Below are 26112 nucleotides of genomic sequence, written 5' to 3'. Positions count from 1 at the left end.
TCTGTGCGCATACTAGTAGATCGTCTACGTACTGAATTATGGTGCTCTCAACTGATAGGTTTCCTAGGTCTTCATGTAATACGCGGTTGAAGATGCTCGGGCTCTCGCAGTATCCCTGTGGTAATCTGCAATGTTCATATCTTTTACCCCCCAGTGTGAAGGCGGTAAGGTATCTACTCTCTTCAGCCAGGGGTATAGAGAAAAATGCGTTCTTCAAGTCTACTACTGTGAAATGTGATGCCTCTTTCGGGATGCTGCATAGTATTGATGCAGGGTTCGGGACTAGAGGGAACTCCTTCTGAATTACATCATTGAGGGGGCGTAAGTCCTGTATCATCCTCCAAGACCCCCCTTTTGCTTTTTTGATTGGATAAATACAGGTGTTACATGGGGAGTTTGAAGGCACTATTATCCCTTGTGCTAGTAGGGCATTTATTGTCTCTTTTATCCCTTCTTCAGCTTCACGAGACAAAGGATACTGTTTAACTCGCGGTAAAATTGCTCCTTGCTTTAGTTTTATTACCATAGGTTGTACTCCATGCAACAGTCCCACATCATGGGGGCCTGTTGTCCATAAGTTGTTTGGTAAGAGCCTCATGTCGTCATCAAAAAATGACGGTGGTGCTCCTACCACTGTCATCAATTGGACGGGGGTCTCCCTTGCTTGTATTAAAATATCACAGGGCATCGCTATTTCCATTACTATCTCACCATCCCCTTCCGTGTCTGAAAAGAGATCCTCATCTGTTACCTCTCGTAGGGCGATGTTGGCGTTTGTGCACAGCACTGTGCGCCACTCACACCCTTCCTCGTCCACTCCAATCACAGTGATCCTTTTTGCTGACACTTGCACAGCGTGCAAGTCTAATGATACCACTGATCCCGGTGCTGTGTTGGGACACACTATGGGGCGGAAGAGGAACTCCGCCGGAATTCTCCAGTCCATGCCTCCTAGCTCGGGAATTATGAGGGCCAGAGTCTTTAGCCCTTTGATAAACATTTCCTCGTTTTGTGGCAGCCCTCGTATTTCCTGTGTGGTTGTGTAGGCTTGCACTACCAACATCGCACGCAAGGGGCATATCCCAGGTGTAGAACACACTATTCCTCTCTCGGTAAATGATATGGTCATGTTGAGTTTGCTCAGAAGATCCCTCCCTAGCAAGTTTATTGGGGAATGTTCGTAATACAATAAGGGTGCCTTCACAGTCTTACCCTCCAATGTTACATCCAAAGCTTCTGTGTAAGGAACTTCAAAGACAACCCCAGAGAACCCTGCGTCTCTAACTTCCTGTTAGATAACGGGAATCGGCCCTCTCTGACACATGATTTCTCCGCTCCCGAATCAACCATGAATATAAACTGCTTGTCTCCTATCTGGGCCCCTACCAATGGTTCCTCTGCTGCATTGTAGGTGGTGGATAGAACTGGACACGCAAGTGTTCTCTGTGGGCTGTCCTATGCGGGGTATCTCATCGCCCCTCCCTCATTAAAAACACTCCCTGAAACCACTGACATGCCACTGTAAGGTGCTGGTGCGGGGGCCCCGTTTGCTGTTGTCGCGAAAGGGTTACCTGGTGTGTATTGCATACTGTCATTGTTTTGTGGGTGGTTCTGTGTCCTATACTGGGGTCCCTGTTGCTGGCCCGTGGTACCCTGGCCGTGGTTTCTTAGTTGCTGCTGTCCCATTGGGAGACCATATGGGCTCCCTGGGTGTGGATGACCATAATTCTCCTCCTCTTGGAACCCATTGTTTTGTCTACTTCTACACTCCCTGGAGTAATGCCCCCATCGTTCACAGTTCCAGCAACTCCCCTGGGGGCCCCTGGGACCCTGCCATCCATTTCCTCCCATTCCCCCGTACCCTTGTCCGCCTCCTCTCCGGCCCCTGTACCCACCTCGTCCCCCTCGAGGGGTCCACTCTTGCCACTGCGGACCTCCACCTTGCTCCTGCTCAGTCCACTGCCGCTGTGCTGTTCCCGCCCAATTAGTTGCCACCCTTCATTGGAGTGCTATCAGCCCCTCCTCCTCATCATCTCCCTCCCTACTGTGTGGGAGCGCGGCTACTGCTGCTGCAACCTTCACTAACTTTGTCTGTACTAACTTCGCCTCGTCTGCCAATCTTTTCTGCGCCACCTCCTTCTCCCTCTCCTTAATTCGTTTACAATGGTGTACTATTATGCTCTGAATTTCTGGCCATCCCTTTGCTTCAATACCTGCTATCTTGTCAAGCGCCTTCTGCACTTCCTTTGGGAGCCCTCTCTTTATAATAAAATAAAATAAAGATGTCGATTGATACCAGGGCGTGCCCGTTTCTGCTCTCCACATCTCTTGGACCCGAAAAATGTAATCCATAGCCTCCTCCCCGTCATTCATTGTACACTGCATCACTGACTGTAAGTCCGGTGTGTCTGGGAATGTTTCGCGTAAGGCATCCCACACCCTGGCACGCACTGTGTTAAAGGAAGCCCCATCATGGCGGTCACAGTCTAACGTTACTCCCGGGAAACCGGCTTTTACCCATACTCTTTCAGCCTGATCGCCCACTGCTGACACGAGCAGACTTTTCACATCTCCTATAGCTAGGGGTACCCCAGCAGTATGTTTCTCAAAGGCATATATCCACTTACTTGCCCCTCCTGATAACGGGGGCAATAGCTTTAATAAATTGGCTTTATCCATCTGCGCCCATGGGATATAGTTAGGCCTCCCTCCTCCCCTGTGTATCAACGGGAGCTGTAGCTTTCCTTTCGTCGTCCCATCCGGGCCCGTTTTGGCTGCTGATGTTCCCAGTGATGCCATTTTCCCCACTCTGTTCCTTAATCGCCCCGTCCATTCATCGTCCAGTGTTCTCATTGAACACGTACCTTCCTCCCCCTCGCTTCCCCCTCCCATCGCCATACTCAACCTGTCGCTTTCTTCTAACTCGTCCCTTATATCACACAGCAATTCCTCTCTAATTCCCCCAAGCCTTTCTTCGTTTACAACATCTCCCTCTCGGGACCCTACTTCTATTATTCGCGTTGGTTCTTTCTCAATTCTGAACAGGATCTCGCCCTTTTTCCACCCCTCTTCGGGCTTTCTATGTTCACCTGGTGCTCTGGACGTACGCCCTGATCTAGTTGCATCTAGTGCTGTTCGTTCGCATATGTCTTTTATCCTTGAGAGCTCATCTTTTGCTATCGTCAGTCTTGACTCTAAATCATCTGTGAGCTTCTCTATATCTACCCTTTGTGTGCCTGCCTGGGCTCGCTCCCTCGTGCTTTCATATGGCGGAGGTGCCGTGGGCCGGTGGGGTGTAGTATCTTTTGGGGGAGGTATGTAAGTGGGGTCACTGTACCCCTCTGCGGGCACAGGCTTCTTTAATATCGGGTACAAACTTATTACCTCTACTGGTGGCGCTACATTTGACACTTCTTTGACATCTCTCTGTATTAGTAGTGGATTGTCTGTGGTGGACGGGAGATCAGGATTTAATGCTGGTGTTTTAGGCGGTGGTACTTCTTCAAATAACCTCCAAAGATCTAATATTTCCCTCCTATTCTGCAGCTGCTTTCCTTTGTATTTTAGAAAAATGCATGTGGCCACCGTATCCAGAACACTTTTATCAAATGACCCTCCCTCGGGCCAAATCTGAGGTAACCCCTCCCCCTTTAGCTCGGTCACCCATTGGTCGTGATATTTTTTAATCCGCTCCACGTATCCCGGGAGATTCTTACAAATATGTGATAAGGGTGTTTCAGCCCCCATCTCTGTGCCCTCCTAGTGCTGGTGTGTCTCTGTGTGTTTGCAACTACAATGTAAATGCAGTATCAAAGTTATTCTTTATATTTTACTTCACATTCAATGTTGGCTCCCTTTGGGCTCTCCTCCTCCCTGACTGCACAATACAAAACTGGCCGTACACAATGTCTATTCTGTTCTCTTTGGGGGGCACACACAAGAGCAACCCATCCTTTATTTTGACAATGTCGGCCTGGAAATCAAAAAGGTACTCACTCACTTTACTATAGTGATGTTGTCTTAGAAGGAAAAAAAAACTTTTATCCGACCACACTTACCATGACCATTTAATTATTACACATTTATAACCGCTTCACACATTCACAACATCAAAATGTCTTCTAGCACATACGAGGTGCACACACCTCTTGGCACCACTCAATTCACCATTCAAGCTGCCCTCCCTTTCCTCCCTAGCCGGCTGTCCCTGTTCGTCTTATTTGAATATCTGGATGCGCATATATATAGATATTAACCTGCTTTCCCCCCTTTCTAGTAGGACTCTTCTTCTCTTACTGTCTCCCTAAGTTTGTGCTAATCACAGTTCTTTATTCTCCCCCTACCCTTAAAGAAAAAAAGGAAAAAAGTAATAGCGGTCACTAATGTACTCTCAGTGTCCCCTTTTGCTGAACACTTTTATTTTATATTCCACTTCTTCATATATTCCCAGTACTAGTCAAGATAGCACTATGCGGCGTCGCCTTCCACCCCCTTTCGGAGCTAGGTTCCCGTCACTCTTATCTCTTATTCACCTCGTAATCCTAATGGCCATATGCAAAGAAAAAGCAAGGAAAGTTCAAGATGATCCTTAGTAGATCTGCGTACCCCCCTTTTCGTTACCTGTCCTACACTTCTCTCCCCGCTCCCCTTACAATCGCTCGCACTCAGTACTCACATGCCCGTCTTGAACCGATAGTCTCCGAAACTGGGTCCGTCCAGGCAGTGTCGCCGTCAGCTCAACAGTCAGCCCCGGCTCCGGCGAGCGGTACTCAAAGGGGATTTTTCAACCGGGATCCCGTACCCTCTCTCTATTGAGTGCGCACTTCTTAGTGTACCGGTCGCCGTTGGCGGGCAGCCTCCCGGAGCCGGCTTACCGTGCGTATCCCTTTTCGACCGGAGATTCTCGTGCCAAAAGGGGACGGTTATAAGGAGTTGGGAAGCAATAAAAATCACGCTATCGGGGTCACCACTGAAAGCAAGCGTCCCCAAACAGCACGATCCTCCCCGCAATGAGAGACAATGAAGGACTCTCCCAGGATGGGAATAAGGCCAAGACAGAGTGCGGGTGAGCGTAAATGGGAGTTTATCAATCAGAATAGGGCATGCAAAGAACTCTGCAACCTCCGAGAGCGCTCTGTCTGACAATAGCAAAGACAGGCGTATACGTTTACAAAAAACGTCATCAAAACCTACATACTATAGGGGGCACAAGTTCATTGGGATTGGGTGGCGACGACTAACTATAGGTGCTGCTGCGGCGTGGTTGGTCTTGGCTGAAGGACGTCACTGGTCACCCTCGTGGGTTGGGCTGGGCCTGGCAGGTCGGCTTGAGTTCATCCGGGCGGTGTTGGTGTGCCAATGCGGCCTGTGGCAGAGATGAATGCCTTTCCTGACTTACTTGCCCTCGGCCATGCACACCGCAGTCATTCAGTCATTTACAGTGTTATTCTCTTTAGTAAATCTTCCAATAGGTTATTTTATAGGTTAATGCAATACAGGAGGAATGCACCTTGTGAGGGGTCTGGAGGTAATATATCGAGGCCTGGTTACCTGTGTCCTGTTGACCGGGGCCATAGGTCGAGGGGCTAAGCTTCGGGGCCTGGGACGGGCGGTACAGGTCTTTCTGCCTTGTTAGAAGTTGTTATGGATGTTCCGCTGTGTGTTGTCAAAGTGTTGGGTGTCCTGGTTGCACAGGGCCATAAGTCTAAGATGGTCCGGTGGGTTGTGGGGTTTACGAGGGGGCGCTTGAGTTTAGACAAAGGTTTACTGCTGTGCTGTAAATAATGCAGGTGGCTGGCCGCGGCCTTGGGTGCTGCAGTGGGGGCTACAAATCTTTGAAGTGGCTCCAGTCTAGTCGGGGGAGGTGGGGTAGCGCAGAGCGGGCCTCTGTTCTCATGTCTTGACAGCCTTCGCAGGGTGGGAGGGGGAATGGCCTTGTACGCATTCACAAAGGTATCTCCCTCGTGTGTTGCCGAATGTAGGTAAAGACATCACAAACATTTGAACACTCTTTATAATACTTATTCAAAATCACTTTAAAACATGCATTTAACTTTGCTGGATGTGTCTCGATTATACCCAGTCCGAGCACCATATTTGTATATTATGTTCTAGCAGCTACAGTATTTTAGTTACATGCATATACATTCGCAGTAAATGAGGTAGTAGTTGGGTCGGTGGAGTACATAGAAAACGACCCGCCACTGTACGTGACGGTGGTGGCACATAAGGGGCTTAGACATACACACATGATAAGTGCATTCTCGCGCATCCTTTACATGAGTTCATAGTATAGTTGCATTCGCTTTCTCGTGTACTCTAGCAGCATTAGCTTAGTTATGGCGCAAAACCATGGGAGGTAGGTTGCCCAGTGATCCACGCAACAAACAGATCCCTGAAGCGTTCCTTTATTATTAGCATCCACCTGCAATGGTGTGGGCTCGTCATTGCTTATATCATGGGAGCATGCTCTCTCATTTTAATACATTCTACAGGCGTTTGTAATATACGAGATTTTGTGGAAGAAAGCATACTTTGCAAGTGGTCTTTACATTAATATATACATATGTATAAAGACTGTCTGCCATCAAATGACCATTTTACCGTTCTTCTCATTTTTCAGGCCTGCTGGCCGGGTCATGCTGATAGTGATAATACACTGCGGGAGGTGAACTGTTACAATGTCAGCGTATTTCGCTAGCTCATGTCCGTCTTGTTCATGGGAACATGCTCGCAGCGGATCTGCCAGGGTGCTGTGGCAACAGGGATGTGACTCTCCAAGGGTGGGGGCTACAGGGCGCTACAGTGCGCTGAGCTCACACCATCTTTACCGGGCAAAAAATGGTTTCTGGGCCTAGCTAAATTTGTGTGGCAATCAATACGTGTGGGCACTCGATACGTGTGGGCAATGTCTCCAGCGGGTGAGCCCTCCACCACCTGGGCCCGGGTGGCACGAGGGAACGCCCAATGAGCCATAGCCCTCACCTGGGGAGAAAACGCAGGCGAGAGGGGTCTCTTGGACCAGTCCTCCCCTACAGTATCAACGGGAGCTGTAGCTTTCCTTTCGTTGTCCCATCCGGACCCGTTTTGGCTGCTGATGTTCCCAGTGATGCCATTTTCCCCACTCTGTTCCTTAATCGCCCCGTCCATTCATCATCCAGTGTTCTCATCGAACACGTACCATCCCCCCCTTCGCTTCCCCCTCCCATTGCCATGCTCAACCTGTCGCTTTCTTCTAATTCGTCCCTTATGTCACATAGTAATTCCTCTCTGTCCCCCATAGGCCTTTCTTCATTGTCGGCATCTTCCTCTCGCGTCCCTATTTCAATTATTCGTGTCGGTTCTTCTTCAATTCTGAACAGTATCTCACCTTTTTTCCACCCCTCTTCAGGTTTTCTATTCTCACTTGGCGCTCTAGACGCACGCCCTGATCTAGGTGCATTAAGTGCTGTTTGCCCACACATGTCCCTTATCCTTGAGAGCTCGTCTTTTGCTATTGACAGTCTTGACTGTAAATCATCTGTGAGCTTCTGTATGTCCCCCCTTTGTGTACTCGCCTGGCCTCGCTCTCTCATACTTTCATATGGTGGGGGTGCCGTAGGCCGGTGGGGCGTGGTAGTTGTCGGGGGAGGCACATATGTGGGGTCACTGTATCCTTCTGCGGGTACTGGCTTGTTTAATATCGGGTACAAACTTATTACCTCTACTGGTGGCGCTACACTTGGCAATTCTTTGACATCTTTCTGTATCAGTAGTGGATTGTCTGTGGTGGATGGGAGATCAGTATTTAATGCTGGTGTTTTGGGCGGTGGTATCTCTTCAAATAACCTCCAAAGATCTACTATTTCTCTCCTATTTTGCAGCTGCTTTCCTTTGTACTTCAAACAAATGCATGTGGTCACCATATCCAGAACACTCTTATCAAATGACCCTCCCTCTGGCCATATCTGGGGTAACCCCTCTCCTTTCAGCTCAGTTACCCATTGGTCGTGATATTTCTTAATCCGTTCTGCGTACCCTGGGAGATTCTTACAAATATGTGATAATGGTGTTTCAGCCCCCATCTCTGTGCCCTCCTAGTGTTCGTGTGTCTCTGTGTGTGTGTCTGCAACTACAATGTAAATGTAATATCAATATTGCTTTTTTTTTTTTTTATATTCTACTTCACATTCAATGTTAGGCTCGTTTGGGCTCTCCCCCCCCCTTTGATTGTACAATACAAAACTGACTGTACACAGTTTCTACTGTGTTCTCTTTGGGGGGCACATACAAGAGCAACCCATCATTTATTTTGACAATTTCAGTCCAGAAATCAAAAGGTACCCACTCACTTCACTGTATCAACGTTGTCTTTAAAAAAAAAGTTTTATCCGGTCACACTTACCATGACCATTTAACTATTATACATTTATAGTCGCTTTACACATTCGCAACATCAGATTGTCTTCTGACACATACGAGGTGCACACACCTCTTGGTACCACTCAATTCACCATTCAAGCTGCCCTCCCTTTCCTCCCTAGCCGGCTGTCCCTGTCCGTCTTATTTGAATCTATGGATGCGCATGTATATATATATATATATATGTTATCCTGTTCCCCCCCCTTCCAGTAGGACTCTTTTTCTTTTATTTATTATATATATATTTTTTTTTTTCCTAAGGTTGTGTTAATCTCACTTTTATTCTCCCCCTGCCCCTAAAGAAAAGAAAGAAGTAATAGCGATCACTAATATATTCTCAGTGCCCCCTTTTGCTGAACACTTTTATTTCATATTCCACTTCTTCATATATTCCCAGTACTAGTCAAGATAGCACTATGCGGCGCCGCCTTCCACCCCCTTTCGGAGCTAGGTTCCCGTCACTTTTATCTCTTATTCACCTCGTAATCCTAATGGCCATATGCAAAGAAAAAGCAAAGAAAGTTTAAGATGATCTTTAGTAGATCTGCGTACTCCCTCTTCGTTACCTGTCCTACACTTCTCTTCCCGCTCCCCTTACAATCGCTCGCACTCAGTACTCACGTGCCCGTCTTGAACCGATAGTCTCCGAAACTGGGTCCGTCCAGGCAGTGTCGCCGTCAGCTCAACAGTCAGCCCCGGCTCCGGCGAGCGGTACTCAAAGGGGATTTTTCAACCGGGATCCCGTACCCTCTCTCTATTGAGTGCGCACTTCTTAGTGTACCGGTCGCCGTTGGCGGGCAGCCTCCCGGAGCCGGCTCACCGTGCGTATCCCTTTTCGACCGGAGATTCTCGTGCCAAAAGGGGACGGTAATGTTGGATCGGGAAATAATAATAAAAAATCACGTCGGGGTCACCACTGAAGGCAAGCGTCCCCAACCAGCACGATCCTCCCCGCAATGAGAGACAATGAAGGACTCTCCCAGGATGGGAATAAGGCCAAGACAGAGTGCGGGTGAGAGTAAATGGGAGTTTATCAATCAGAATAGGGCATGCAAAGAACTCTGCAACCTCCGAGAGCGCTCTGCCTGACAATAGCAAAGACAGGCGTATATATTTACAAAAAACGTCATAAGAACCTACACACTATAGGGGGCACAAGTTTAATAGGATTGGGTGGCGACGACTAACTATAGGTGCTGCTGCGGCGTGGTTGGTCTTGGCTGGAAGACGTCACTGGTCAGCCTCGTGGGTTGGGCTGGGCCTGGCAGGTCGGCTTGAGTTCATCCGGGCGGTGTTGGTGTGCCAATGCGGCCTGTGGCAGAGATGAATGCCTTTCCTGACTTATTTGCCCTCGGCCATGCACACCGCAGTCATTCAGTCATTACAGTGATATTCTCTTTAGTAAATCTTCCAATAGGTTATTTTACAGGTTAATGCAACACAGGAGGAATGTACCTTGTGAGGGGTCTGGAGGTAATACGTCAGGACATGGTTACCAGTGTCCTGTTGACCGGGGCCATAGGTCGAGGGGCTAAGCTTCAGAGCCTGGGACGGGCGGTACAAGTCTTTCTGCCTTGTTAGAAGTTGTTATGGATGTTCCTCTGTGTGTTGTCAACGTGTTGGGTGTCCTGATTGCACAGGGCCATAAGTCTAAGATGGTCCGGTAGGTTGTGGGGTTTGCAAGGGGGCGCGTGTGTTCAGGCAGAGGTTTACTGCTGAGCTGTAAATAATGCAGGTGGCGGGCCGCGGCCTTGGGTGCTACAGAGGGGATTACAACTCTTTGAAGCGGCTCCAGTCTGGTTGGGGGAGGTAAAGCAGTGCGGCGCGGTCTTTGTTCTCATGCCTTGGCAGTCTTCGCAGGGTGGCAGGGGGAATGGCCTTGCCCGTATTTCACAAAGGTATCTCCCTCGTGTGGTGCCGGTTTTGGGTAAAGACATCACAAACATTTGAACACTCTATAATACTCATTCAAATTAATACAAAACATGCATTTAAACTTTGCTGGATGCGTTTCGATTATATCCAGTCTGAGCACCTTATTCATACATTATGTTTTAACAACTACAGTACTTGGTTATATATATGCATATATATATATTTGCAGTAAGTGAGGTAGAATTAGAATTGGTGGAGTACACAGAAAATAACCCGCCACTGTTCGTGACGGTGGTGGCACCTGTGGGGCCTAGACATGCACACATGACAAACGCCTTCTCGTGCATCCTTCACATAAGCCCTCTGTATGGTTACATTCATCTTCTCGTGTCCTCTAGCAGCATTAGTTCAGTTATGGCGCAAGCCCATAGAGTGTAAGTTTCCCAGTGATACACGTGACAAATAGATCCCTGGTGCGTTCCTTTGTTTTTAGCACCTAACTGCAATGGTGTGGGCTCGCCATCGCTTATATCATGGAAGCATGCTTTCTTAGGTTTATACATTTTACAGGCTTTTGTAATATACAGGGTTTTTGTGGAAGAAAGCATACTTTGCGAGTGGTCTTGACATTAATATATAAAGACTGTCTGCCATCTGATGACCGTTTTACTGTCCTTTTCATTTCCCAGGCCTGCTGGCCGGGTCATGCTGGGAGCGATGATACACTGCGGGAGGTGAACTGATACAATGTTAGTGTATTACGCTAGCTCATGTCCGTCTTGTTCGTGGGAACGTGCTCGCAGCGGATCTGCCAGGGTGCTGCGGCGACAGGGATGACTGAGATTCTCCAAGGGTGGGGGCCGCGCTACAGTGCGCCAAGCTCACACCATCTTTACCAAATAAAATGGTTTCTGGGCCTAGCTAAATTTTAATACATGTGGGCAGTCAATATGTGTTGGGCAATCAATACGTGTGGGCAATGTCTCCAGCGGGTGAACCCTCCATCCGCCCGGGTGGCCCGGGTGGCATTAGGGGACCCCCAATGAGCCATTGCCCTCACCTAGGGAGAAAACGCAGGCGAGGGGGGTCTCTTGGACCAATCCTCCCCTACAATACTCAGGTCATTTTTCGGGATCACTAGTGTAGGAACGTGGACGTTCACTCGTGTGCATATGCCTCCCAAATTTTTCGGCAACCTTATGTATGCCTTGGATCCACATGCCCAGTAATGGTCCATAATAACTGTGGTTCCTTGTGTCATTCCTGGGGCCTCATAAATTTGTCCGCAGTTTTGATTCTCCCCCATCTTTCTCGTGCCGTTGCTTCTGAAGCATAGTTTCAGGCTCTCCAGTGGTACTATTTGAAGGGGTCCTCCTCTGTCCTCGACCCATGTCAGCAGCTTTACCAACTTTGGCCATAGAGGTTTGCATAACCTCTGCGAATTCTCTATTGCTTCTCGGCAGGCTCCAAAGACCATCCAAGCTCGGCAGATTACTACTCCTTCTTCCCATCCATCTGGGGAAACCACTGTTCCCCAAATCTGCAATTGGCCTCTGTTGTTCCAAATTTGAGCCTCTTCTGCAGTTTTTCCCTGAACGTTCAGTCTCGGGTTTATTTCACATCTTCTTCCTGATCCTTTAACTTCAGGATTCTCATATCTGATCAAGTGATTCCTGGTGTGCGTCCTGTTTCTTGTTTTAATGTCCTGGATGCAGCCATCTTCTTCTGGGTAATCCTTTTCGTTGGCCCATATCAGTGAGGGGTCTCTTCCCATAAATTGTCCTCTGGTGTTGCACATTACTAAGTGTGACATACAGTGTGCTGTGGGGACATCAATTTCTACAGCCACGAAGATCTTGGATTTTCCCATGCTGTACAGTAGGAGTGCACAGACAAAGCATTCTCTTTCTGATTTCCTTCGTCCTACTTCCTTCATGTGCTGATACCATATGTTATTTCCGAGATGGGCTGTGCTGTCCAGGTAATCGTTGAGTTCTTTGTTATCTTCATGTGGGCTTCTGTTGATTCTCAGCGTTATTCTGCAGTTTGCTATGACCATGTCTTTAAATGCGTCTGTGCTGCTTTTCCACTCTGGGTGTCTCGGTGGAGCCGGTTGCCTTGGCTGTATCGCTGTGGTAAGAGAAGGTTTTGTGTTCCCTTTCCTTCCCTTTTGTCATTTTTTATAGACTTCCTCTAACCACCATTGGCTCACCAACTTCCCAACGCGTGGCTGTGTTGTAGGCCTGGTGCTTGTTCCTTGTGTTGGAGCTGGCGTGCTTGCTGTTACAGTCTCTGTAGTTTTATTTCTCGGCTCCTCGTGCAGTTTCTTTGCTCTAATTATGAACGGGAACAAATTATTTATCAGCAATTGTGTTTTCTCTGTGAGTTCCTTTGTGGTTACTTCTGTTCTTTTGAGGGATTTTGCGATGCCCTCTCTCTTTGGTTTTTCGCTTGGCTCCTTTTGGTTGCTTCCACTATTTTCTGGAACTGGTTGTTAGGTAGGCAGTCTCTTATTTTCTGTTGCCATAGTTCGAGGTTCTGCAGCCATTGATGCTTGCCCTTGTTCATGTGCATTCAGTGTGTGTGCGCGTGTAGTGGTCATTGCTATGTTTTCATTCATTCCGTGCTGACCCTGTCTCCAGCTTTTCTCTTCATTCATCACCTCGAGTGTGTATATGTCACTGTTAATTGCATTCAATTTTAGTTTGTTAACTTTACCATCAGTTTTCCTTGGAACTGGGATAACTATATAGGGTCTGGGTGCTTTCGTGGGACCCAGGAGTTCATTATCAGGCGGGTGCACTGAAATTGGGACACTTCGTGCACCGATAAAAAATGCTGTCCTGATAGTCAAAGACAGAAATACAATAATAATTACTACGCATATCAACATTATAGACTTGTAGGACAGTTGGCAGCATTTCCTTCCAGGGAAGCGGGGGCACCACTCAGTTGGTGGTAAAACCGAGTTACTGTTCCGGGCCCCCATCTTGAACATAAGTCTATTTTCAGTGTTTACTTCTTTTATTACTCTGATTTCGTTGCTCAAAAGTTTGTGAATTTGTAAAGTGACGAGTGCTCCTCAAGTGTCCCCCCTCTTGCAAGTGATGACGGTAGTCTCTGGATATATAGTTCTTTTGCTGGACTATGGAAAAAGGTTAGGCTAGCATCTTTGGCATGTCACATTCATTATGCATATCTACGATAGGTAAGATCCTGGTGCAGTCCTCGAATTTGCTTTGGTTCTGAGGACCTGCTGGAACCTATTCAATGCAAAGGAATGAAAAGATGGAACTGCTAAAAATCATACAAAAATAAAATGTCGTGAAAATAAAAACAAGATAAAAAATAAAAGTAAACATGGAAAAATAAGAATAAAAATAAGGAAAATAGAAGAAAAAATTAAAGCAAAAGAAAAATCAGATGGTGTAGTTCTTGTTTCTGCTCATCTCGATCTGTCCCGAAAAAGATGATGACCTGTGCGGAAAGATAAAGCACTGTCTCTCTGTCTCTTCGATCTGTCCCACGGCGGAAAGTCTCACTGGAATCTCCTCAAGTATTCTCGCTTGAAAGTGGACAGCTCTACCTGGAGCATGATTCTGTGGTGGAGTGTGCCCATGTGTGGGATATTGGCTGGATCTCTGAGGAAGGTGATGACGTCAACATCTGCAGGCCTTCCCACCATTTCCAGATAGTCTGTGACTAGTCTGAATAAAACGTTATGTGCCAGCTGGGCGTCGTCGGGTGACAGGTACATTTGTTCTGTTTTGCTGGGCCCTGATCACAAGCTTTTCTTTTGACTCAAACAGTCTCTGCACTTTCCTGTTGCGTGGATTGGCACTAGGTCATTTAGTTTAGTCCACAGCTGGTTCAATTGCTCTAGGTTTCTTGGGTCTCTGATGAAAATGCGTGTGTCCGTGGTTCTTCCGTCAAGTGCCGGACACTTCTCGATTATTTGAAAGAACAGTGTGAAGGTGAGTTCATCAATGTCTACCGGCGGTGGAAGCATTTTTGTCCTTTCGCTGTGCTCTGGTAGCTCGGCGAAGGCTTCCGCGATGACAGTCAGCAGTTGGCAGATTACTTTCTTGTTAGCAGGATCTTGAATAAAGTCTGTAACACTGGTTTCTCTCCCTATGAGTGATGGATATGATATCACCACCAACTGGAAATATGTGAGCACATCCCACTTGAGATTTCTGCTCGGTGATACCATAAGTTCTGTAAACAAAGTCTCGACACTGGTTGCTTCAGGATGCTGTGTTACACTCTCAGAAAAGTTCTTATTTGCAGTCTATCTGAGTCTTGATTCTTTATACTACTTGAGCGTGACGTGATTTCAAAAGTTTGTTTTATCAATGTTGTTGTGGCTTTGTATGTCTAGTTCTCTTCTTCACCCTGCAACTGTCGTGCACAGGGTGTCCGTATTATTGTTCTTTATCACCTTTCTCTGGTTTGAGGAAATGTCTGGTTTAAAAGCCACAATTTGTAACAGAGTTCTTTTGCCTTTATTTTGCTGGTCATGCGTCCTTCTTCCTCGCCATGGATCTTGTCTGCACGTGCTGAGGTTCTTCCCCATTGTCTGTGGTTTCTTCGCGGTTAGATGCAGATGGAGGGCTCCCCCTATATATGGTTTAATGTCCTTTAGGAAGAGCCATGCCCTTCTTCCCTGAAGCTTGACGGCTGAAGGGGTGCAGTCCTCCACAATGAAAGGGCCATTGAATCGTGGCTCGTCCCTCCTTTTCTTTTTAAAGTTCCTTATATGTACAGCACCACCAGGGAAGATGAGAGCTGTACATAGACTTTGAATTGGGTCTGTTTCAGCACTTCCTGTTGTGTTTTGTGCTGCGCTGCACCCTTTTCTCCGTCGCTGCTGCTGGCCTGAAATGACAGAGACGCTGGATGTCATACAGTTCAAGTAATCCTGCATCTCTGTCCCCAAGACCTCTTTTGTTGGCTGGGCATCACATCTAGCTCTATCTTGGGGAGTAAGAGGGGTCCTCATTCTTCTGCTCGTGACTATCTCGTGCACGTGAGATGATGGTCGGAACTGGGTTGGTTCCGAAGTACATACAATGTCAGTGGTAGACAGTGCAGCCATCCCTTTCATAATGTGAGTTTCAGCTTGGCTATCCTCTACTTTAACAAGCCATTGAGCCTCTCACATTTGCCATTCCCCTCCGGATGATACGCCAACGAGAACTTGTGCTTTATACCAACCAACAAGCTGATTTGCTCGAACACTGAATTGACAAAGTGAGCCCCATTAGCTGACCTCATTACCTCACGCACACCTCATCTAGGGAACACTTCCCTCACCAGACATTTGGCAGCACAGGTAGAGTCTCGTTGTGTACAGGGACCTGCCTCTATCCATCTAGAGAATGGACACACCACCACAATTAAATACCTGTACCCATTGCACACTTGAATCATGTCAACATAGTCGATGTGCAAGCGCTGGATACTCCTCTCATTACTTTTAATGTGTGCCCAGCGGTGAATTGCTGGCAGATAATGCAGTTCACCATGAAAAATGCAACATGCTCTGCTAAATTCGGTATAAACCAGTCTTCTGCAAGCGTTGCAGCGAGATTTCCTTTTGTCATATTTATAGGGTAGTGTAATTGCTCCAATGCTACCTTCAGTAGGGCGACAGGCATTACTGGTTTACCAGTGCTGTCTTGCCTCCACAATCCGTCAGAGGGGCTTAAAGAGCACCCTTGACACTTCCATAAATTCTTTTCCTCTTGACGTGCCTCCCCCTGGAGCTCCATCAGCTGAGTCTGCCCCATGTTGCTATAGGCCTCGGGTGTGGCTCGTGCTACCATCATCCTTTCATGGGTAAGTGCCACCTCCACGTCCATGATTGTTTCACTCTTGGATGCCATACGCTTGGCTTTCGTGTCCGCTTCATGATTTCCACGCGACACAAAATCCTTCCCTTTGGTGTGGGCGATGCATTTCACGACCTCTATGCCCACTGGGAGCTGTAGTGCTTTTATCAACCTGTCCAATAAGGCTGCATGTTGCACTGGCATGCCGTGTTCTCGGAGGTAGCCCCTCCTTTTCCAGCATGTTAGACCTGCGTGTACGTTGGATGTCACATAGGCAGAGTCACTGTACACTGTTACTTCCTGCTCTGCATGATTCTCGATGACGAGTATCAGTGCCAATAGTTCTGCAGCCTGTGCTGAGTAATGAGATGGTATTCACGCACTGACGAGTACCTCAAACTCTCCATTCGCTAGGTGTTTTATCACGGCCACGCCTGTATATCTTAGTCCATCCTTTTAGTCCATTCTTGATGAACCATCAATGAAAATGATCTCTCCACCCGCCAGGGCATTTTCCTTTATCCTGGGGATTTCATCATAGAATTCCTCATAATTCGCACAGTCGTGTATAGGTTCTCCCTCTGTGACTGGCTTAGCTATGAACGTAGCTGGGTTTACTGTTTTACATCAAACTATTTTGATCGATGGGTTAGAGATGATCACCTCATATGCGGATGCTCTCAGAGATGTCAGCGTGCCCTTTGGTTTCTCTAGTATGGCGAATAATGAGTGTTCGACGTACAAAGTCATGGAGCACCCCATTACAATGGATGATGCCTTCTTGATGGCGAACATGGCGGCAGCTAGATTTTGTTTGCATGGGAAGTGGCCTCTCATGACCGGATCCAGACTCCCACTGTAATACGCTAGGGGCTTGTATCCCAACGAGGTTCGCTGAGCGAGCACTGCCGTCATAAAATTGCCATCGGTATGTGAGAACAGCATAATTAGGAATCCCGAGAACTGGGGCCTTTCAAATCGCCCCCTTGGGTTCTGAAAACCCCTTCTCCATTGCCTCAGTCCATTCGATTTTCTCTTTTGTCGCCTGGGTCTTCTTTAGGGCCTGAAGAAAGGGCTTGGTATACGAGCTGTAGTCGAAGACCCATGCTCTGACATAATTGCACAGGCCTAAGAAGCTTTGCATTTGTTTTATCGTGAGCGGCTTAGCCGTGTTCATGAAAGCTTCAGCCCTTTCCCGGGTTATCTTTTTCCCTTCGTGTGAGATCAGCTGGCCTATGTACAGCACCTCTTGTTGACAGTATTGTAACTTTTCCTTATCAACTTTATATTCTTTCTCAGACAAGATAGTCAGCAGCTGGACAGAGTCGCGCCTGCATTGTTCCTCATTGATGCTGCAGATCAGAATGTCATCCACATACTGCAAAATAATACTGTCTACCACAATATTGCTTAGGTCCATTTGCAGTACTCTGTTGAAGATGGATGGGGATTCACAATATCCCTGTGGCAACCTCGTGATTTTCAGGCGCATTTGTCTGAAAGTAAATGACGTCAGATCTTGTGAGTCACGGTGTAATGGGATTGAGAAAAACACATTCAATCACTGTCAAATATTTTGCCTCAGTGGGTATGTTACATAGGATTGTAGATGGATTCGGGACTAGAGGGAACTTGGCTTCAACAATATCGTTTAATGCTCTTAAATCTTGGATTAAATGCCAAGACCCTCCCTTCGATTTCTTGACAGGGTAGATCACCGTGTTGCAAGGTGATTCTGACATCACTAGGATGCCCTGCTCCATCATGGTGGCAATTGTCTTCGCAATCCTTTCATCCGCTTCTCTGGACATGGGATATTATCGATCTCTTGGTAAAATTGCTCCTGGTTTCAGTTTAATTTTTACTTCACCTGCCCCCTTAAGGAGGCCTATGTCATAGGGCCCTGTAGTCCATACTGTGACAGGTACTTGGGCAGTGTCATCTTCAAAGTATTCTGGATGTATCAGTGCCAATATCATTCTCTGTTGCACCTCCCGTTTTATCATTTTGACCCAAAATATGAGACTCACTTCCACCCTGTCTCTTCTAGGTCATGGTGTTCTTCGAACAGATCGTCATCGGTGACGTCAGTCACTCGATACCCTTCTTCGATGGCGATAATCGCGCACCATTGTCATCATCGTATCCTTCGACCAATACCACTTTCCCTCGCACTGTGGCAGATTGTATCATTAAGGGAAATACTTGTCCCTCTTCTTCATGCATCAGTATTCTTGGTCTGAATAGGAACTCAACAGGTGTCCTCATAGTTCTATCTGTGAGGCCTGGCAATCCCGCCATGAGCACCCGCACGCCATATGCGAAGACTTCTGGCTCTAACAGTATAGCTCTCATGGCTATACGTCCTGAGTATGCTCTGATCATTTCGCACACGTTTGAATAATGCATTCCTGGAGTGGAGCACACTATACCATTCTCGGTAAATGAGATTGTCATATTCAACTTTGTCATCAAGTCCCGACCCAGGATGTTTACTGGGGTCTGACGTGAATACAATAAGGGCACATTCATTTTGCACTCTCCTTCAGAGACTGGGAGATTATCCGTAAAGGCAACTCTACTGTGAGCTCCCGTGAAACTCTGAGTATCTATGGCCTTGGCGGACAAGGAAAACTTGCCTTCTCGTATGTACGAGCATGTTGCACCCGTGTCAACTAAGAAGGATTATTCTTTACCCCCTATGACGACATTCACCCTAGGTTCTCTATTACGGTCTGGTGGCACTGATAGGATAGAGCACATCAGAGTCCCCTGTGAGCTGTCCTATTTCATGTATAAGTTCGGCCCACTGTATACTTTCCCCCATTTCCAGGGTTGACTCCCCCTCCGGAGTTAGTGCCCTGAGGCATTTGCGGCAGTGCCTGTTGGGATTGTCCCTGTGGCAAGTTCCCCACATTCCAGGGTTGAACCCCTTGCTGCGCACTTTGCTGCACTGTGTAATTCTGTGCACCGCCTCGTTGTGGGACGGCAAGCTGATTCACCATGCCTGTTCCCATTCCTTGGCCGTTCGGCCACATGCCTTGATTTCTGCACACATGTGCCACATGTCCTGTCATTCCACACAACCAACACACTGGCGGTGGTCGTGCCATCTGTCCATCTGGCGTAGCTGGACTGCCCATCTGCGTGTTTTGAAATCCACCTTGGTTGGTCTGAAAATCTCCCTGGTTACCTCGAAACCCTCCCTGGTTACTCTGCCATCCTCTTCCTCCGAAACCCCTACCCCTCTGGTAAAATCCTGTGCTACCCTGGTTATTCTGGGATGGGTTACCCGTTGATTGTGTGCTTGGTTCAGCTGGGCTCGTCAACATGGCTCCCTCGAGAGCATACTTTGAGAGTTTCTTTTGCACCAGCTTTGCCTCCTCAACCTTACGAGTTGCCTCCTTTTGTCATTTTCTTTCTTGTAACAATCTACAGTAGTGTGCAATTGACAACTGTATTTCGGCCCAAGGTTTAGCTTCAACACCCACTAATTTCTTGAGCTGTTTTTGCACCGGTTTGGGCAACCCTTGACACAATATGTGGTAGAATACAGGGATAGATTTCATCCAAGACTCATGCGTTTCGGGTATCCACAGATCTTGATAATTCTGGATATAAATCAACGGATCCACTGACTCTTTCATTTTTTGAGTCATTATAGCTCCCATATCAGAAGTGTCTGGGTATAGCGTTCGTAGCACTTTCCACACTGCTGCTCTACAATTGTTAAATGGCGCTCCGTCATGGGAGGTGTTAATTATGGTTACCCTAGGATACCCTGCCCGCTTCCATACATCGTCTTCCCTTTCACCAAGTATGGCGATCAGGAAGCCCTTAATGTCCCCTATAGCTAAGGTGACACCCCCTGTCATTTTCTCTAACTCTTGTATCCACTTCCCGGCTCCCGATGTCAGCATTGGAAGCTTGTTTTTGAGGTTTTCTCGATCCATGTGTGGCCATAGAATATATTGTGGTTTTGCTCCCCCCTTTTCTAGCAGCGGAAATTTGAATGTGCAATCTTCCTTTTCTCTTCCCATAGTTCTCCTGTCTACCGTTGGGGTAGCATTCCCACCTTGCCGTCTACCTGGGAATGCCCTCAATCTGTCTGCATAGGCAGGTGCTGACGCCCCCCTCTGACCGTGCGGTGTTCCTTCATGTTGGCCGGACTGTGCAGCTGACTTCGGTGTCCTAGTTGCGGACTTGCTGGCATCTGACCATACCCCTTGGAACCTTGGGAGCCACTTTTCGCACCGTCTCCCTTCTTCGTGTGCCTCATCCTCCGTTTCCCCAGTGGAGTCAGATTCTGAATACTCTGTCATGATTCCTGCCCCTCATGTCCCCAGCCCTACAAGATGTCAGGCGGGAGCCAGGCCACGATCACCTACATGGTCCTCAAGGGCCTCTCCATCACTCCAAAGACCCACTTGGAGTCAGACTTGGCGCTTGTGGCACCAGACTCACTCACTCCCATAGGATAACATTGGGGATTGGACTTGTAGTGCATTGATGGGGACAAGATGGATGCCCCCACATATTTAGGTTCCCAGAACTGCATGTGCGGTCTAGTCTTTTGGGTGTGGTTCAGCCCAGAGGCACCTGGGATACCCAAAGAGTATTTAAGCCACAACCAGGCTGAGAAACATGCTTTGCGTTTTCTGCACCTGCAGCGTGACACTCACCGTGTTCGGATCGGTCTCCAGTAGGCCTGCATCTTTCTTCTGTGCTCAGCTCCTGCAAGAACAAGAACACCGTTAGGAACAACCTTACCTTGTGGCGCTTCTGCCCATCAGTCATCGCTCCTTCTGTTCTGCGGGCATCTTCAGCGGTGTCATTACCATCCCGGCACACCGCTTCCTAAGGAAAAGGGAAAAGAACAAAAAAAGGCATTAGTAAGCATTCTGCAAATCTTCGCTTATTTTTTAAATACTGTACGAGCTTCAAACGCTTACCTGAAACCCAGCCGCTCTGGGGGAGCTCTGTCTCCGGAACTTCTCATCCATCTGCAAGAGGGAAAAGACACTCTAGGTTAGCGTGGAAACATCTAGAGGCGCCGCATACTGCGCTTACCCACCGCATTTGTTCTTCATAACCGGCATCCACGCTGAAAACGTTGCGGCACCTAAAAGACACAGAAAAATAACTCAGTTCAATGCAAATACGAAAGGGGTCCATCGCACATCGCGCTTTCACTCACCTTCAGCGCTACTTATCTCATCAGCACGCCGCCATCCCCGGACGCCTGCCATCATCTAAGGAAGGAAAGGAACGAAGTTAGAGAACTGTTCAAAAGACTCATTATACTTACCTGTCGGACTCTTGCCAGTGAAGTAACTAGGCAGCGACGAGCCCGCATCAATCAACGCGCCCCTGCACTGAAGGCACTACGGAGAGCACACTATCCAAGAAAACAAGGTGAGCTGTGGATCAAAGGGAAGGGTTGGACCCCGGGGAAGAAGGAGTTCAAGCACACAGAGACAATAGAGAGTTAAACTCTACCAATCCTGTGTTTCAGGCCCAGTCTTCAGGTAAGGGTTAGAGGTCGTAAGAGGTCATAACAGGCTGAGTGACATCCCCGTGGATACCAGGTGAGCATTACATACTCCCAGTTTACACAACTCCTTGCATCTTCTTCGTTCTGCCCAATCTCCAGCCTGTTTAGGGACAGTCCCCTGCTCCCACTACTTTGAGTGACATCCTCAGTGTCATACAGCTGAGTGCTCTTCAATCACCCGTCTTCCCTTCCCCCTTGGGAAATTTGTTCCAGCCCCATCTCATCATATATTTTATCAATCGTTTCCCCGATGCTTCTGATGTCAAAGTCATCTTCAATATTTGTCCCACTTGTACCTTGCACCGAGTCATTCACAGGAAAGAATTATTCTGTGTCTTCCCATTCAACAACAGGATTGGGTTTTTTAACTTGCCGCTCCAAATATTCAAGATCCTGTGCCCTCTGTCTGCGCTTACGTTCTACCTCCTCATCTATTTCCTTGCGCTTCCTCGCTTCTTCTCTAGCCTTATCTACTTCCCTCATCCTTTCGTTTCTACGTTCCTTTGCCCTTCTAATTTCATTATCTTCTCTTCTCTTCACTCTCTTCTCACGTACCCTTTGCTCTTCTTCCAACCTTTGCTTATTCTGTTTGTGCTGGTCATTGGCTGCCTTCTGTTTGCGATCGAGCTGGTTCTCTTGCTCTTCGCGATATAGTTGTTCTCGCCTCAGCCCATCCTTCCTTCTTATCCTTTCGTCCCTTATTTCCATCTCTTTTCCTCTCTCCCTCTTTTGCGTCTCATTAGACCTCTCTCTCGGTCTCACACCATCACTTCCTTTTCCATCAAGTTTCAACAATATTTGTCCTCCCATCCATTCTTCTTTTGCGAATGCTATCTCATCAGTTCTGTCTACACTTCCTTTCGATTTCTTTCCCTCTCTCTCCTTAATGAGAGGTGCACAACTCTGTGCCTGGTCCTTCCTTTCATCATCGCGTCTCTCCTTGTCCCTCGGAACTGCAGAGGCAAGATTGGTTTCCTGTTCCTTTCCTTTATTGTCATCACTACTGTACGTAGGCGACTCATATGCAGGATTGCTATACCCCGTGGCTGCCTTAAGTTCTCTTAGCGGGTCGAGTCCCTCTGACTTGCTTCCTTCGATGACTGGCTCAGGCGGGGCTGGTGGCGCGGTAGGCGTCTCACCCTCCTCCGTGCATATGTTTAGTATCCAGTCTGAGGGCGGTTCTTCCTCCTTCGTCTGTTCGAATATCTTCCATAGTTCTAGAACAGCGGGGCGTTTTTCTAGTTTTTTGCCAGTATATGTGGCATGCAGGTAAGTCGTCATATGTTGTAAGACGGCTTTAAATAGGGACCCAATCTGTGGTCAAGGCATAAACATCTTGTGGGCGGTACCCTTAACCCACTCTGTGCTGTACCTTTTAAGTGTAGGTGCATGTTTAGGTAACTGCTTACACAGATGCGGGGTAACCTCTTCCATTCTCACTTTCGTTACCACCAGTATTTATGCAGCTTTTATCCTACCAATAGTATGATCGAGCACCAAATACGCAAGCTCCAATCCACTCTTTTCCCGACAAAATTTATACTATCAGTTTACTTAAAACCATCAATTCATTGGCGATTCCCTCTTAGTTACGGAATCGCGTAAAACCAAATTTCATTTCAAACAACCAATAATGCAGTTCTTTTACATTTGACGTACAACAGAACACATATGACAGACACTTGACAGACTAGACTGACACCAGCTGGTCATACATATACCTGCCTTCTAATCAATTCTCCGACATGGGGTTTAAACAAACTCCTTTGATGTGTCTTTAAACGTCACCGTAGTCTAATTGTCCCTCATTATGTGGGTTATGAGTTCACGTTTCTTCTGACCGCTGTATTAAAGCGCAGGAACAAGGCGAATCCTTTCGTTTTTATCTCAGCTGCCCCCCTGGTCACCATTTGTTTTTCTCTTGGGTGCCCCCCGGTAATCATTTGTTTTTCTCTCAGGTGCCCCCCCGGTAATCATTCGTTTTTCTCTCGGGTGCCCCCCCCGGTAACTACTTTTTATCTCTTATGCTCTAGTCATTACACCTTATATATATATATATATATATATATATATATATATATATATATATATATATATATGTAGAGTCTTCCCTATTTCTGACTATTTTATTTTTTCTCCGCCACCCTCCGTTACCTTTCCCTTGCGTGTTCTAATGCCTACAAGACATTTGCCAAAGTAACAAGTCTATTGTTTCACTCACTGCTCGCATCTTTTCCTCTCTGGAACCTCGGGATCACTGCCCCTTCCTCTTCAGCCTCTTGCAGTCTTTTCATCCGATTGGCTGCCCGTGGGAACGCAAAGGGTTATGCTTGGAAAGGTGGCTTCCTTCAGACCCACTGCAGATTTTATGGACTTACACTATCATTGTCCACAGGAAGCTTCTCAGTCTACTCAGCCGGAATGGCCAAAGGACTTGAGATATTGCCAAAGGCCTAGAGTTACTTTGTGCCGTCGGTCTATAGGTGTCTTAGAATTATATAATCAATAATCAATAATTGATGGCCAAAACCATCCTCACGCTACCAAGTGTACAGGAGGGCGGTGTTTCCACTGACGGGCCCGTAGGTCAGTGTTCACCCTCTAGTACCTGTAAGACAAGATAGCTGCACCACGTGAGGAATGGGGGTGCAGGATTCACTTACTTCAAATAACGAGAACTCAGTAGTTTGGCAAAGGGAAGTCTGTTTAATGACAAGTACATCAAACAGGGAAACAATTGGAAATCAGCATCATGGCGATCGCCTGTCTCACTTCAACTTCCTCGAATTTCAGTTGAACAGCAACTTTTATACATAAAACTCGTCATCACTGACGAATAACTCTACAAATTTGTCATGCAATATAATTGGTTAGGAAAGGTAACTTAAGTATAGGTGCTATATCTGTATATGGTAACAGAGCATGCGGATTGGATAACTCTTATTGGGTGGGCGTCTACGCCCAACCCTCTACATCACGCATGATAGACGTCACTACAACTACGACGTCCCATTGGTTCTACTATCTATAGGACCCTAGATAACTTGCTCCATTGTGACTGGGCAGGTTACACCCCTAGACGTAAATCTCCATTTTAATTAGCAGCATGCAGATTGGACACCCAGGTGCCTAGTGTCCCAAGATTCACCCTGCCTCCCTTCCATCAATCAGGGCTTTTGAGCTATGTGTCAATTAGTTGGCTGGGTATGGCCTCGAAACTGTAGCCTCTTATCTGGAGGCTTACAGTATGGCACCCTTGGATCTGGGTGACATCAGACGTTGGTAATTCTTCACGCCTGACTGTTCACATGTCTGTGCACCGTGAATCTGCTTCAGTTTCCAGCTTTTCGTGTATTTGATTCTTCTTTAACCTTGCCACCTTCCTGGGCCCCTCTTATCTTGAGCTTCATGGTGCAGGCTGGTATGCTCTGAAGTTTTGATTCTCTAGCGTTGTCGCTCTCCCCCTTTCCTTGGGTTGACCTCGAATTCCCAGGCATGAGCTGCTCTTTGTTGAGTTTCGATTCCGCTCTTCTTTCAGACTTCAGCTGGAATATGAAACCTGGCCTAGTAGGCCTCTGGCCGCCTGGGCATACTTCTGCTTACAAAATGGAGTCACACTTGTATAATGTGCCTTATTGAGGTAGATATATGGTTGGCGCTTGCCGCTCTATTCTTCTACTAAGCACTGCAAGATGTATCGTTCTCCTAGCTTCTTGCGGTTTGAGCCTATTTACACGCGTTAATTCGTTGGTTATTTCCATCTTGTCTCCTCACAACGTTTCCTTATGGTTTAACATCGTCTCTTTCCTGTGTCCATTACATCTATTTCTCATAGCTGCTTGCACTGGCGTGCTATCCTTGATAGCCGTTTTCGTTCATTCGCGAGTCTGTCCAGGCCCTTGTGTCATTTCCACTGGCCCTCTTCGTGGACCGTCTGTAGGTACTCTTCATTTCGTCTCAGCTTCTGGTATGGTTGCCTAAGAGGGTATCGTGCAGCCCATGGCTGTCTGGTTATGGGTTCTTCAACAGGTACGGCTCTTCTGATGTACAGTGGGCAGAGTCCCAGCGCGGCTCTCTGTTGGTTCATTTGCTCCTCATACGTCACATACCTTGGCGAGTATGCTCCTGGTACCTCAAAATGGGGGGCAGGGGTGCAGGCCATGCCCGGGACCTCCTCTACACACCATCCATTGTTTCTCCATAAAACATGCACATATGCCCAACAAAGGAAACATAGGGAGTAAACATACTCCCAACAAGAAATAGTAAACAGTCAAAATAGAGGAGCATCTCTCTCTACTTCGACAGACCCAGATCCACGCATATATTCAGATCAGTGGTACCAGCAGAGCAGTGCCACAGGCAGAGGCTCTACTTATATTAATGTGTGATATGAAGAGGAACTTGAAGATAAACCTGCATTGCTTAATGTCCCTTAATTAGTAGATG

The 26112-nt window shown here is 47.3% G+C and overlaps 1 protein-coding gene across 1 annotated transcript in view; it reads right to left on the bottom strand.

Annotated features, from left to right (window-relative positions):
• LOC138473084 (neurotensin receptor type 1-like) overlaps positions 1 to 26112 on the bottom strand; it is a 692824-nt gene that overhangs the window by 27087 nt on the left and 639625 nt on the right. The gene's annotated exons all lie outside the window — the stretch shown is intronic.

The sequence above is a fragment of the Ambystoma mexicanum genome, chromosome 8 (genome assembly GCF_040938575.1).
Source record: "Ambystoma mexicanum isolate Mex_15411 chromosome 8, UKY_AmexF1_1, whole genome shotgun sequence".
Classification (NCBI taxonomy): Eukaryota; Metazoa; Chordata; class Amphibia; order Caudata; family Ambystomatidae; genus Ambystoma; species Ambystoma mexicanum.
This window is presented reverse-complemented; position numbering and strand designations above follow the sequence as displayed.